This window comes from Ambystoma mexicanum, chromosome 10 (assembly GCF_040938575.1).
Source record: "Ambystoma mexicanum isolate Mex_15411 chromosome 10, UKY_AmexF1_1, whole genome shotgun sequence".
Taxonomy (NCBI): Eukaryota; Metazoa; Chordata; class Amphibia; order Caudata; family Ambystomatidae; genus Ambystoma; species Ambystoma mexicanum.
Window position 1 is genome coordinate 1,005,454,378 of NC_090932.1, and position 14,228 is coordinate 1,005,468,605.

At 43.5% G+C, this 14,228-nt stretch overlaps 1 protein-coding gene and 1 non-coding gene across 3 annotated transcripts in view; both read right to left on the minus strand.

The window, feature by feature from the left end:
* Window positions 1–14,228, minus strand: part of FAM131A (family with sequence similarity 131 member A) — an 827,483-nt gene that overhangs the window by 740,007 nt on the left and 73,248 nt on the right. The gene's annotated exons all lie outside the window — the stretch shown is intronic.
* On the minus strand, window positions 2,220–2,327 carry LOC138496850 (U6 spliceosomal RNA). Its single transcript, XR_011278314.1, has one exon. It is a non-coding gene; the product is annotated as a U6 spliceosomal RNA (small nuclear RNA).

A 14,228-nucleotide genomic window follows, 5' to 3' on the forward strand; every position in this document is an offset into this window, starting at 1 on the left:
TCAGCAGAAGTTCCCCTCTTCTGCTCTCGGTTTCAGGTTGAGGGGATTGGGGGATGGACGCCCTCTCTGTACAGTGGCCTTGGGGTTTTCCTTGATGCCTTTCCGCCTATTCCCCTTCTGCCCCGGGTGGTTTGGCGCATCTGAGTGTCCAGGGTGACTGTGTTGTTGTTAGCTCTGTTCTGGTGCCGCCGGAGTTGGCTCCCCTCTCTGTTGGAGCTTCGTTCCTAGGAACCTTGGCTGGTTCCGAGGTGGCCGTGTCCCCTTCAAGGGGATCTGCGGTTAGAATTCCACCGGATGCAATGGGCGGTGTGGCTATTGCTCAGTCTAGGTTGATATCTCAGGGGTTCTCAGATCCTGTAGTTGAGTCCAAATGGATGCTCTTAGACCCTCCACTCTGAAGGTGTTAGGCAGACATTGGGGCCATTTCCGAGACTGGTATGGGCAGTCTGGGATCCCTCCCCTGCGTTCTGGCCTCTGCTATCCTTCGGTTCCTCCAGGAGGGGTTTTGACAGGGGCCTGGCAGTTTTTCCAGGCTTCGCTCTCAGCGGGCCTCCATGAAATTCCTTTTGGGGGACTCTGACGGTCACTTGGATGGGGAGGTGTTGGTGGGGAAGTTGATCCAGGGTTTTTCTTCTTCCCTTCCTTGTGCTGATAAAGGGCTTTCCTTTTGGGATCTCCCTCTTGTATTACGGTTCCTTCATGGGCCTCCTTTTGAGCCCATTTCTGAGATTGATATCAAACATCTTACACTGAAATCTGCTTTTCTTATTGCCCTCACTTCTGCCCGTAGGCTTGGGGAGATTGGGGCTCTCTTATGTCACGCTCCTTTCCTGAGGGTGCTGCCAGACTCGGTGGTGCCGGGGTGTGGTCCGAAGTTTCTCCCTTCAGTTGTCTCTCGGGTTTCACACCTCTCAGGGTCTGGTTCTCCGTGACTTCTTTCATGATCCAAGAACGCCTGAGGAGGTGGCTCGGCTTAACATTGATGTCCGGCGGGACGCGTTGGAGTATTTGGCTTGGTTTGCCTTTTCCACCAATCTGATAGTCTTCTGATTGCTTGTGGTTTGGCTGGGGCTGGGCATAACGCATCTGTGGTTTCCATTTTCCGGTGGTTCCGGGTTGTGATCTCTAGGGCCTATGTGGCTTCTGGCCTGCCTGTGCCTGCGCACAATCAGGGGCGGTCTACCAGGGGTTTCGCGGCTTCCTGGCCCGATGTAAGGAGGGTTTTTCTCTGCAAGAGATTTGTATGGCTGCCGCCTTGGCTGGTCTAGGCATTTTCATCAACCGCTATGGGTTGAGTTTCTCCCACTCGGGGGTTGGTTCCTTTGTGGTTGGAGTTTTTGTCTGTGGGGATGTGATTTAAGAGTTATTGTGGGTGTGTTTTGCTGCACTGTTTTTGGCTCTGTCTCATTGGGACCTTTTCCCCGTTGATGCTTTGGTATACCTCATGAAGTAAGTACTGGGACGAGGAAGAGTGGACGTGGAGGTAATGCTCTGATTACTTACCGGTAATCTTCATTACTCCTAGTCCTACTCTTCCTCGTCACAGTACTGACGACCCTCCTCACCCTCCCTGCGGGGAAGGTCCCATGCTCCGGCTTGGTAATATGAAACTGAGTGACATGGATGTGGGGGAGGAGTTATAGGGATTTAAAGAAATAGAAGAAGGTCCTGTGTCGGAGGCGGGTGCCTCATGAAGTAAGTACTGTGACGAGGAAGAGTATGACTAGGAGTAATGAAGATTACCGGTAAGTAATCAGAGCACTACTGAATCATGCCTTTTGTATGGACGTGGGTTGTGGTCACAGTGTTGAATTGACTGTTGCATTTATCTAAAACAATGGATGGTACAGAGATTGTTTATTGGAGTGGCAATTTAATTGTATTCATTGTAAGGGAAAACTTTCATACATTTAAAAAACTGCTTACCAGATACAGACTTCAGAAGTCTTGTGCAACCTGCAGCACCAATTGTTTCGATACAGAGTGTCCGCATGGCAAAAAGTGTGTGCAATTGTAGAAGTTTTCATGTTTCTACCAACAGTAAATGTAACACAAGAAGGCAGTCAGAACGGCCGCCATCTTGTGATTGCGTCTGTGATACAAAATAGAGTTAGGCCACCAACGATCAATGATTTTTTGTCTGCCCCAAAACAAGTTCTGGGGGTCGCCACATACGAAGAAGTTGGCCATAGACATACACTGCCACTATTCTTTTTTTTCTTCATATGGAATACTTCACCAATTTGCATGTCATCCTTGCACATGGGGCATGCTAATGGTCTCTGTATTGTTCCAATTTTAGTATATGTGCTGCCGAAGCAAAGCACACACTGCCACTATTCTGTGTTTTTTAGGAAAGATTTGCTGGCGCGTGTGGGGGCTGTAATATGTATTTTTATGTTTAGCTCACCTAGTCCGATTCGATTGGCCTCTAAATAAGCCCTTTCATAATGCGGAACAAACAATAAATATATATCTTTCTAACGTTGGGCGGGCTCGTAATATGTCATTTTTCATTTGCGCATGTGTGTGTGTCTGTATAAACGGGCGATCCCGCAATGCGTCCAGCCATCAAGGCTGCCATTATTAAATGGCATATTCTAGCACGGATCTCTATGGGCGCCAGGAGGTGGTCCAGTAGGGTGACCAGATTTAAAAAGTAAAAAACCGGGACAGGGCAACTAACATAAAAGTAGGACTAACTCTTGAAAGTGGCACTTTCAAGGCACTACACTTAAGTAGCGTTTGGAGCAGAGGCGGTTTCAGTGTTACTGTTAAAATAAACACATTTTATAATCAATTTCTAACAAACGAACACTATCTTAATTTGTAAAATGCAGCATTTCTTCTTTGCGAGCTATGCCTGCCAGCTATGAAGACACACTACCAAAAACCGGGACCACTGCAGTTTCCAATGGGAACATAATCTTGAGAAAGGGGGACAGAGCAGCAAAAACCGGGACAGTCCCGGAAAAACCGGGACGTCTGGTCACCCTATGGTCCAGGCTCCCACCTGCACATCAGGATTTACATGCAATAGATGTATGTTTCTTTTTTGTTGGACAAACTCATAGCTAATGCACTGATTTAGGATAGCTAAACGGGCGACTACACAACCGGTGCAGCTGACATCGATTTACATAAACATTGTTATGCAATTCATGAGCGTCTGTTTAAATCAACAGACGCCCGGTCAATGTAATGATAATTGGTTGCAAAACAACCCGAGTACTCAGACTCATCATATTGTTCGTATCACGATTCCAGTGAGAATGACAATGAGAAAGCAAAGCATCTCTGTCTCTGCATAGGCAATATAGTGCAGCTACCATAACCTGGGGGATATGTGCAAAGGCAGTTGACAATTTACCTTTAACTCCTAGTGCTCCTGTGTACTTTAAACTCCTAGTGCTCCTGTGTACTTTTAACTCCTAGTGCTCCTGTGTACTTTTAACTCCTAGTGCTCCTGTGTACTTTTAATGCTCCTGTGTACTTTTAACTCCTAGTGCTCCTGTGTACTTTTAACTCCTAGTGCTCCTGTGTACTTTTAACTCCTAGTGCTCCTGTGTACTTTTAATGCTCCTGTGTACTTTTAACTCCTAGTGCTCCTGTGTACTTTTAACTCCTAGTGCTCCTGTGTACTTTTAACTCCTAGTGCTCCTATGTACTTTTAACTCCTAGTGCTCCTGTGTACTTTTAATGCTCCCGTGTACTTTTAACTCCTAGTGCTCCTGTGTACTTTTAACCCCTAGTGCTCCTGTGTACTTTTAACTCCTAGTGCTCCTGTGTACTTTTAATGCTCCTGTGTACTTTTAACTCCTAGTGCTCCCGTGTATGGTCACTAATACTGAAATATGTGTTGTGTGTATATCAAATTACGTTGTTTTTTTGTTTCTTATTTATTTATTATGTTTTAAATGTTCCCAATCTGGGAATCATACAATATATTTTTGACTATCTATAGTAGAACATAGGATGCATAATCGTCACCATGAAACGTAGGTAGCCCATCTCTTGTGTTAGTGATGATAGCTGTATTCACATACTGATACGCATTCAAGTATATCAGCTGTGATGTTTGGATGTGTTCCCATACTTCATTGTATGAATTAGTTAGAGGGTCGCCAAAGTTTGACATCTGTTTTTTTTCATTGAGACCGGATACATCAGTTTTAATTAAGAAATCCATAGCCATTCCCTCATGTATACTATTGCAGCAATGTCTCCACCTCTTTTAGGGACTTTTATTATTGCCAAGATGGTCCATCTCAAATCATTATAAGTGTGATTAAGATTCATGAAATGTTCCACCATCAGAGCTGTGAGTTTTGTTTGTTCTTATACAGGATCGATGCTCTCCAATCCTGATTTTTATTGGGCGAGATGTTATCCCAATGTAATTTAGTCTGCAGGGGTACGTGATCAAGTATATCACGTCTGAGGTGTTACAGTTCGTAAAAGACTTTTGGACCCATGGGAAATTACATCCAATTTCTATGAAGGTACTTTGTTGTGTGAAGGAATACTGTGCATTGTCCACCAGGGGAATATCCCACTGGTGCCGGCTGGTTCCAAAGTGTCCCTTGTGTGGGCACTTCAATCTCTGGATTTCTGTTAATCAGTGAGTCTCTCAGATTCTTTCTTCACTTGATGGCAAATCTAGGGGTTGGTATATTGCTGTTACCTACTTTCAAAAAAAGCCACAATTTCAAAATCTCTGTTTTTAGGCGGTTCACTAGAGGTGAATAGTGGAAGACTGGAGTGATTTTTTCATCTGTGATTTTTCTTGATGAATGTTGCATGAGGGTGGTCTCTCTAGGAATATCTGGCTCTTTTTCTTGCCTGTGCCCACAATTTTTGAGCCAAAAGACTGACCTGTGAATCGAATTCTCTCACCGTAGAGCAATTTCTTGCAGAAACAAAGAAATTGCCCAAAGGGTAAGTTTTCTTTAAAAGTTTTTGGATGGTAACTCTGCAACTGTAACAGTGCATTCATATCCGTTGTTGTGTGGTATACGGACATAAATATCCCCTCTTCCTTAGCTGTGAGTATTCGATCCAGGAAGTGTATTTCCGATATGCTCCATGTCATAGTGAAGTGGAGGAAATGATTCTGTACATTCATCCCAGTTAGAAAAGTGCCCAATTGTCTCTCAGTACCTTCAAAATTTAGCAAAACATTGTCTATATAGCTAGACCAGTGAAGATGTTTTTTGCAAAAGGATTGTTTGTATTGTAAATACTACAGTTCTCAAATTCAGAGACATATAAATATGCCAAACAGGAAGCAAACCTGGCCCCCATGATGGTACCTGAGAACTGCTCATAATAGTTTTCTTCAAAAATAACAAAATTCTTTGTCAAAGCAATTTCTACTAATTGCATTACAAACGTGACAGGTATCTCTAGTGGTGGATTTGTTTCCCGTAGTATCTTGTCAATTACTAACAAAGTTTCCTTCTGCAGAATTTTAGTGTACAAAGCCTCAATATCTAAAGTAATCAGGAACTGGGTCTAAGGATTGAACATTGCCTGTCTTGTTATACAGAGGACAGCCGTATTGTCCTTCGTATAGGATTTCATTTTCAATACTTCATCTCTGAGGAAGAAATCCACAAATACTCAGACTGGCTCCAAGATGGAGCCAATGCCAGACAAAATTGGTCAATCTGGTGGTGGCTCGAGCCCCTTGTGTACTTTTGGCAGCGCATAGAAGGCTGTGAATTTAGGATGTTGAGGGCTAAGGAATTCATATTCCTTAGAGCAGATGTACCCCCTCATTGACAGCTTCCTCTCTGATAGGGTTAATTCATCTTTTTATGCTTGCAGTGGGATCCTCAGCTAAATGTCTGTAGCTTTTATGATCTGTCAGGAGAACCTGTACCATATCTTGATAGACTGCAGTGTCCATGATCACAGTAACACCTCCCTTATCAGCTTGTTTTGTGGTGATGGATTTGTTAAAGGGAAACCTTCTCTTTTTACTAAAATGATGTCACATTGTTGTGTCTAATACTTCAAGGGTTTTAAACATAGTTCTTGCAAACGTAATAGATCATGCACTTACCCCTGATGGAGGTGGGTAAAATGTAGATTTATTACAGAGACTTGTGGCACTAGTAGGTTCCTCAAATGTATTATCCCCAAAGTATTGTTTGAGACAAATTTTGCATACCAATTGTGTAATCTCGATAGGAGTCTGAAAGGGATCATACTTGGCAGAGGGTACCCTCTTCCTAGTACTCAGGTTTGATCTGCAATGAGCACAATATTTGAGAGGCTTAGGATTAGGGAGTCTGAATTATTCAGGGATGTAGTTATTGTGAAGGGTTCTAGCCTCTCTACAGGTTCGGCTGCTGGTTCCACCCGTGGCCCCTGCTGCGGGTGATTCGTCGTGAATTGTCTTGCCACTTCCTCTGCCATCTCCCTCTGCCTCTGCTTCATTGGTGTAAAAAAAAGTGCAGCGTTTCTATTCTCATTATTAGAATTTCTTTCTTGGAAATCAACACTTCTATATGGGAACTGCTACATGGATCCACTCATAGATGGACCCGCACTACTGTCATCTAAGCCGGCACTTGAAAATGTCCACTTTTCTGGTCTAGGATGTGATTTGAAGAAGTAACTTTTTGATTTGCACCTGTGTTATTATTCTCACCATTGCTGTTCTGTTCTTCATAATATGTGTTGTAAGTATATGGATACATTTTCTCATGAGAAAAGGCAGCAATGTCCTTTGTGAGTTTAATATTTTGTTTTACCTAGAGTGAATTCCTTAAACTCTTTCATGGCTGCATCAAGACTTTTCTTATAGTTTGCCAATATTGATGGATTTTGCAAGGAGTCTTGTTTTGATTCATAGACCGTCTTTGCTGTACTTATAATTCAGATTAACCAGTCTCTGGTGCACTTGTTAGCAATATAGCTCAATTCCTTGTGGAATTGGAGCTGATCAAGAAAAATGTGTGGTTCTATCCTTATTATGAGGCCATTAGGTGAATGAAGTGTGCGAACTGAGGTATTCCGTCATTATTGCACCATGTAATTCGACTGGACCTAAAATGGATAGGTTTGCAAAAATACACTCCATAAGTTCCTCTGCATAGGCCAGATAATTAGTTTCGGTCATGTTGATTATTCCTTTTCTCACATTTAGTAGACAACCAGGTAACTATTTTCCCAGTCTACTTCTTTTTCACTCTCTAAATTACAGAGCTATCTAGAATAGGCCAGGATTACAGGAAAGCAAATAAGTAGGTAAATATATTGCAATTAATGCGGATGTCCACAGCCAATAAGGCTGTTAAAAGAGTAGAAGGGATAGTTAGCGAATATTGGAGGGTAAGAACAGTGAGATTGGCTCGATGTAATTGTGTAAGTAAGAATTGAAACCTGAACTCTTATGTGTAACAAACGTTGTGGGCCTTTGGTTCAGGTCTGGTGGCCCGTGTAGGGTCCTATTTGTTTTTTGTGCTCATGTCTGTTAACCATTATTAGGTCATGGAGATCATTATTGCCCTCCTCTCTGCCAATCAGAATGTTCAGAGTACAGTCAATAACTACTGGTATTGAATGCATTCTGAATATTCTGTCTTCAAAAGCAAACAGGGAAACAGCAATGCAGGCAAGATTTTTTTCAACGACACTTCCTATCTAGGATAAGCTTTTTATGCTGCAGAATCCTATTTAACACAACAAAGAGAAAGCTGGATCAGTGGAAAAGGCGTTCACTTTCTTGGCAAGACATTTTTTAATTTTACATGACACCTAAAGCATGCTCATGTTAAACCCGCACCAGTATTACCAATTTGGTGATTTAAACTTATAAAGACAACCTTATTTAAATATTACAAAATAAAAACACATGTAATTTACTAGCCCAGTTTCTTTATTTACTTTACTCGCTATTAAAGTAACATTTTCACTTCACCACAAAATTCCCAAACCTTTATTACTATTGCCACCATATGCTAATAGCCTTGTAGACCTGAGGCGGGGGGTCCTTATCGCTTTGGATAATAACCCTTCGCCAACCTATAGCCCTCGGCTTCGCCTCAGGCCAGAACTTGGTGGCAGATGATTATCCTGAGATAATGACCCCTCCCTCGGTCTATAAGGATATAGGGCCTCATTACATGGTAGGCGGTAAACCATGGTGCTATTAGCACCATGGTTGCCGCCGGTACCATACCGGTACCACCATGGAGAAAAGGGGAATTACCACCCTATTCCAAGGTTGGCGGGGCGGTAATTCCCCCTTTCTCCATGGCCCTTCCGCATTCCTATTTTTGCCCCATAGGGCTCAATGGGAATGGGGAAGGGGCTAATTACGGTACCGCAAATTGCGGTACCGTAATTAGCACCAAGGTCCCTTTGCGGGTCCCAACTTTAACGGCTGGTCTACACCAGCCGTTAAGGTCTGGTCCCGCAAAGGGACCTCAAAGTAAGGCGGTAAGGTTTTACCGGTACAGGTGCCCTTACCGGTACCGGTAAACCCTTATCGCCTACCGTGTAAGGAGGCCCATAGTCTCTGCTGGCTAACTTCATCCCAACCCTACCAGTCTGTGTGAGCAATGTGTGACTCAGTGAACACGTATACCTGTTACAGAATATGTGCATGAATGTATGATTGATTAAGAGTTCTTTTGTTCTGTTTTAAATGAAATTGTTATCTTTTACCCAAAGATGCAGGCAACTTTATATTTCAGCCAATAATTGGTCCCTTGTATCTATACTGATTGAATCATTTTAGCGCTACTTAGACAATATGTTGGCATTAAATGCATCATTTTCTTTTTTATTTACGAGTTTATAATCACCAAAGTGATTTTTACAAGTTAGACACAAAATCTCCGTAGATCAGAGAAAGAAGAAAAGAAAAAGAAAAAAAAAATGTTGAAAAAACAAGTCAATGGTATCAGCCCAGTAAACTATGCAGCAGACAAGGAGGGCCTAGCTTAGTAGAGCAAACACAGTAGAACTAAACAGAACTGACCAGCCTCTCCGAAGGATTTGTGCATAATAGCCTTATTTTGGAGCTTGCATTGCTTTTTGAACTTGTGAAACCTGCATCTGCTAGCACTTCCAGCAAAGCCTAAGCCTTTGAGCACGGCCCATGTGACCTAGAAACCCTAGAACAGGGCATTGTGGGAGCTCAGCTGAAGCATGCTATGACCATATTAACGCTCCCACTCCTTTCTCCCAGTGTAGGTTCTTGTATACATCGAACTCAAAACTTCTCAGACTCTCATACTTGTTTCTTTTTGCAATGATTTTGGTCATACAGGATTGCTGTTAAACATGCAGATTTTTTAAAATTATGTAAGATTGGGCATGAAATTGAATCTCTGTATACCTGGCCAAAATATTGAATGGTTGGGCCATATAACTGTCCTACAACAATTGTGTTACTGACTAGTTCTTTCTGAGAGAAAGAAGATCCAGCACCATATTGACATGATTTAAATCTCTTCTCATGGTGGGCAATAAATATCATCTGTATAAAATGGAAGATGAGGCAGGTAATGGGTTAAATGTGAATTGATAACTGAGGTGTGGAGCTGTACAATTCCTGTTTAGGCGCTTCTCTTTTCTGGGACCAATGTTTGCAATCAAGCTATTGGGTAACAGCTGCACATCTTGCTGGTACATTTTTAATAGAATTTGATTAGAGAGAAACGTCAACATTTTGCATTGAGGTGAGGAGCGGAAGCAGGGAAGGAGGATGTGCCTGCAGGTCTCCAGCGTGTCGGCCAGAGGCCTTTTATACAAGAGTCAGACTTCAATGTGTATTATTTAACAGGAGATAAGAAGGGAGACGATGAACTGGAGCATCTTTGTGAGTCCTGCGCTCTAAATCTTCCCCCCAAAGCTGCACCTAGCAAGCCAGCAAAGTATTGAAGGGGAATAGAAAAGAAATAGGCTTTGGGTTGCCAGACTTAGAAAAGTCCAATGTGGCACATACATCTTGAGTCAACTATCTGATTGGCTGTGCCAGGGGTGAAGCAATACTTGGAAGTTGTTCGAGGATGGTGCAATGATCTGTGAAGGCATCATGAAGCAAGACACAGAAAACAGATTCAATATTAACAAAACTGCTTTTATTAACTTAAATGTCAGGATGGTTTAAGGTCTAACTTCAACTATGCTAAGGTGGGATTTCCCTACCTAAGAAACTAACGATATTCTTTGTCAATAAGTTCAACTTAAAAGTCTCTCTGTGTCCAAAACCTATGCTTGCCCACACACCTAAAGTAAAACAATGTGTAGGGATGTCAACCATAAACTGAATAGTGTTACAAAAGTAAGGTTCTGAGCTATTTCCAGGTTGGGGCTTCTTCAGCTCCTCTTCCCCAAGTTCACAGCAGTTTTCAAGTTACCTTTTCTTGGACTCAAGTTAATACAGTTTGACAACTTTCTCTGGTTCCCCAGGTTCAATACAGTCTCATCAAAGATGGTCTTGGAGTTCCCTTACCGAATTTCAATGTAACAGTGATCACAAAAGAAATAATCTCAAGGCTCCGTTCTCAAGGTAATTTCCAACAATTCTTCACTCAGATCAGGGTTTCCTTCCCCAAGGTTTAAATGCACCAATGGTAGTTTTCCTTCTTGGCACTTTACATATTTATCTTGACCTTTTCCAACACGTTGGGGTTCTCTGGTCTGGGTGCAGTTGTTAGACCACATGGTCCACCCATCACAGGTCGCACAACTAGAAACCCTTACTACTCCTGCTCACACATAGGCTCCTCAGAATCTTGCCTCGGTATTTGAGTTTCCTTAACTTGGCTTCCTTGTCCTGTACACATTAATTGTCTCACTGAATTTTAGGGTCTTATTCATGCTACACTTTTGGTGACCCTCTTTCCCCCTTCGTGCTTAGCTTTTTTCAAGTATGTAGGTTACTCTCCTTTTAGCACGATTGAAGGGCTCAATCAGTTCGCCCCTCAAAAAACAAATGGTTTCTCAGACTTGATTTCAACTCTGTAGTCGGAGTCCTTAATTCGACTTGATTTGCTACTTTCTTTCAATTCATTATTCAATATTGGCATTTACTGTGCCTCACCTAACGTGCCTTTCTTGCATTCACTTAGTATCACAGATGTTATCTGTAACAGAACCATTTATTCCTTCAGCGCTGCTCTACGCTTTTGCAGCCTGCCCGGAGCACCCCGGTCTCTGAGTGGCTTTGCCAGCACTCACTGGTCGTCGGCTTCCTCCTACGGCGGCTCTCGCTGCTTTTCTCCTCTGCTCCGGTTGCTGCTTCTGGTTCTGAAAAGCCCGTTTGCCTGTGTAATAGAGCTCGGCTGGCACAGGTGGCTCCTCTGCTTCTGTAAGGACGAACACAGCGTCCTCTTCGCTCTGGCTTCGCCGCAGGTCTGTATGATTAAGAGGACATGCCTGACCCCCATAGCTTTTAGCAGGCATCTTCCTCATCCCAGTGTTAAAGTGGACATGGGAGTTGTTAGTGTCATTACTCCTAGTTGCCTCTTCCTCGTCACAGTACTGTTAAAGGACAAAGGTGGGGATATTAAGGGAGATGACGTCTAATAGCCCATAAAGGCTTGGGGGAGGTTGGGTTGACTTTCTAAAGTAAAAGAGGAATACCATGTCTCCCCTGCAGGTACCCCACTCCCAATTCCCAAGGATTCGCCACCCAGGTGATCTTCCCTCGCTTTTCCATCCCAAGGGTCATGATCCAAACGCGATGAACTTTCCCTGGCCACATGGGCAAAGGATCCCAGGGAAGTAGGAGTGAGAATATCCTTAGGTTTCTCAAAGAACCCACTGGGGCAAGAGATCACTAGACAGCTGATCATCAAAGACTGCAAGCCATCCTGGCTATGACCACCAAGATATGTGCTTGGCTTTGGTGCAAACACTTACTGGATTCTGGAACCACATTGGATCACTGGGGCCATGGAAATAAATAGGGCTGACATCTACCTTAAAGTTCAGGGGCAAGAGACTTAAATGGGCTTCATGGGGGAGTAAGGATATGCTGAGGGTTCACCAGGTTTAGGTAGATGGATCCATGCTGAGATTTCCATTCTTGAACATTAATTACAGGCATAACCTTAGGTAGGAAGGATGATATCATATACTTCAAGATGTTATGGAAAGGCCCTTGTTGGAGTGCACATGGTGAGAGGCCAGCCCCCTCTGCTCTCCATTTTGGAGAAAGGCAATGTTGGAATTCAAACTCTGCATGCAGCTGAAGGAGTCCGGATCTCTTAAAGTTGAGGTAAGGAGGCATTGTACCAGGTGGGAAGTTGAAGTGAATGTTTAGTTTTCTGAAACAGGAAACTTCTTTTGTTGGCTGCCAGTAACATTGTGCCAGCAGGGGCTGAAAGAAGACAAGTGCTGGTCATGTGGGAGGAAGGATGGCACAAGAATCCATATGCTTTGGTGGTTCACAAAAGACGTACCGGACAGAGGTGGATTAAAATGTAGTGTGGATTTTGGGGCCAGGGAGGGTACGGTCATGCCCGCTTGTAGTACTGATGTTAGGTGTGAACTGTGAAGAGCTGAAATGGGGAATGAGGGAAAGATGGATGACGGCTATAATGCTGGGAAAGAGAATAAAACTCTGCTTGTGGAACAACTACACAAAACCTCTGTGGGCTGATTGGCTGAAGGAGATGCAAGTTCTGCATGCTCATAAAAAGGTGATGCTTGCTGTTAGGCAAGATCCTATGCAGTAGCCGGTGGGAGTCTGCACCAGCCTTGTCCTCTTGGCAATAGTTAACCCAACCTTTGGTATAAGCATGCACTACACATGTTGGTAGAGTGGCTGAGCAGCCAGGCTTATCTCAAGAGGGGTCAATAAACACTTACACTCAAGGTATCTTGATTAAACGATTATTTATTAATTTAACAGTCAGTTGAAAAAGCCTTCCTTAGAAGGGAGAAATATATGTACCACCAACATGTACTTCAAAAATACACACTCTCAGTTTCTATAAATTCACTAGATGCCTATTTGGGATAGCACACAGACACTTCCAACTCCCTGAGGTACTTAAATAATTAGCACACTGTGGACATTGATATATCACTGGTACATTCAGAGCAAGACTGAGTTTGGTGTCAAAAGGAAATGTTTTAGGGAATAAATCAATGGTTAATACATATTCTTAAGCAGGTAAGTACTTTTGAACCCCCCAGTGCAATGCAAATTAACCCAGCTACACAAGTTATAGAATGTGTGACTCTTTGGAGGGATAGTTAAAGCACAATGTCAGATGATAGAAAAGTCTTTCAGGGAGCCAGGACAGCCAACGTCAATTGAGCAAAAGTCTAGGGGAGCTGAAGCACTCCTTGAAGGTAAGTAAAAAGTCTTGTACACTAGTTTAGAAACCTTTGTAGAAAATGAAATCACTTTTGGGCCACACGCTGGGAGGCTTGTGAAGGGCAAAGCTGCAAGCAACAATGCAAAGGCAACCAAGACAAGTCTCAACTGAGAGCAAGAAAGGCTACACGACAAGAGGCAAGTACCTCTTAGTTTACAGTACCTTAGGTCTGAAGTAATTGGTTCCAGCTGGCTTCGGTTCCATTTGTAGTATGGCAGATACAGTTGTTCCTGGGCCTCAGTCGTCAGAACAAGAGGGAAGACATATGGGGACACGCGCACTACAAATTGAAGGTCGGCGGCAGCAATGGGCAAACTTCAGATCTGCAGTACTTCGCGGTTTCAGCTTCTCGCGAATAGCACCACTGCGGTTCTCGGATACCTTATGGACTTTCCTCGCATATGGGGTCTAGCACTCTGTTGAGGTGGCTCAGGCTTGGTCAGTCCTGCTTCATGGGAGTCCGGAGGATCTTCCTGGAGCTCGGGTCCAACTTAAAGATGACACACTCGATTCTGGTATTCCTCTCCCTGGCAATCGGTTCCTGCAGCAGCAATGGAAGTACAGCCAGCTCCGAGAGGATTTCCAGATGAGTTTGTCTTGGGGTCGATTGGTCCCACTAAACCAAGGGAAGAAGTCGTCCTTTGCATGGGTTCTCTAGTTGAGGCAAATTCAGAGCTTCAGTCCTGCAGCAGGGCTTCACCGGGCAAAACAATGGTCCAGGAGTTGCAGCAAGCGTCTCTTCCAAGTTCTTCTTCGGATTCCGTTGTCCAGAGGTCGACTATGCCTTCCAAGCAAAAGAATTTGCCTTTTATTCAGGTTTCTCCCATTAATTCCCAGCCTAGCTGTCACTCAAACAGCAGGGTGGCTGTCCTCCAA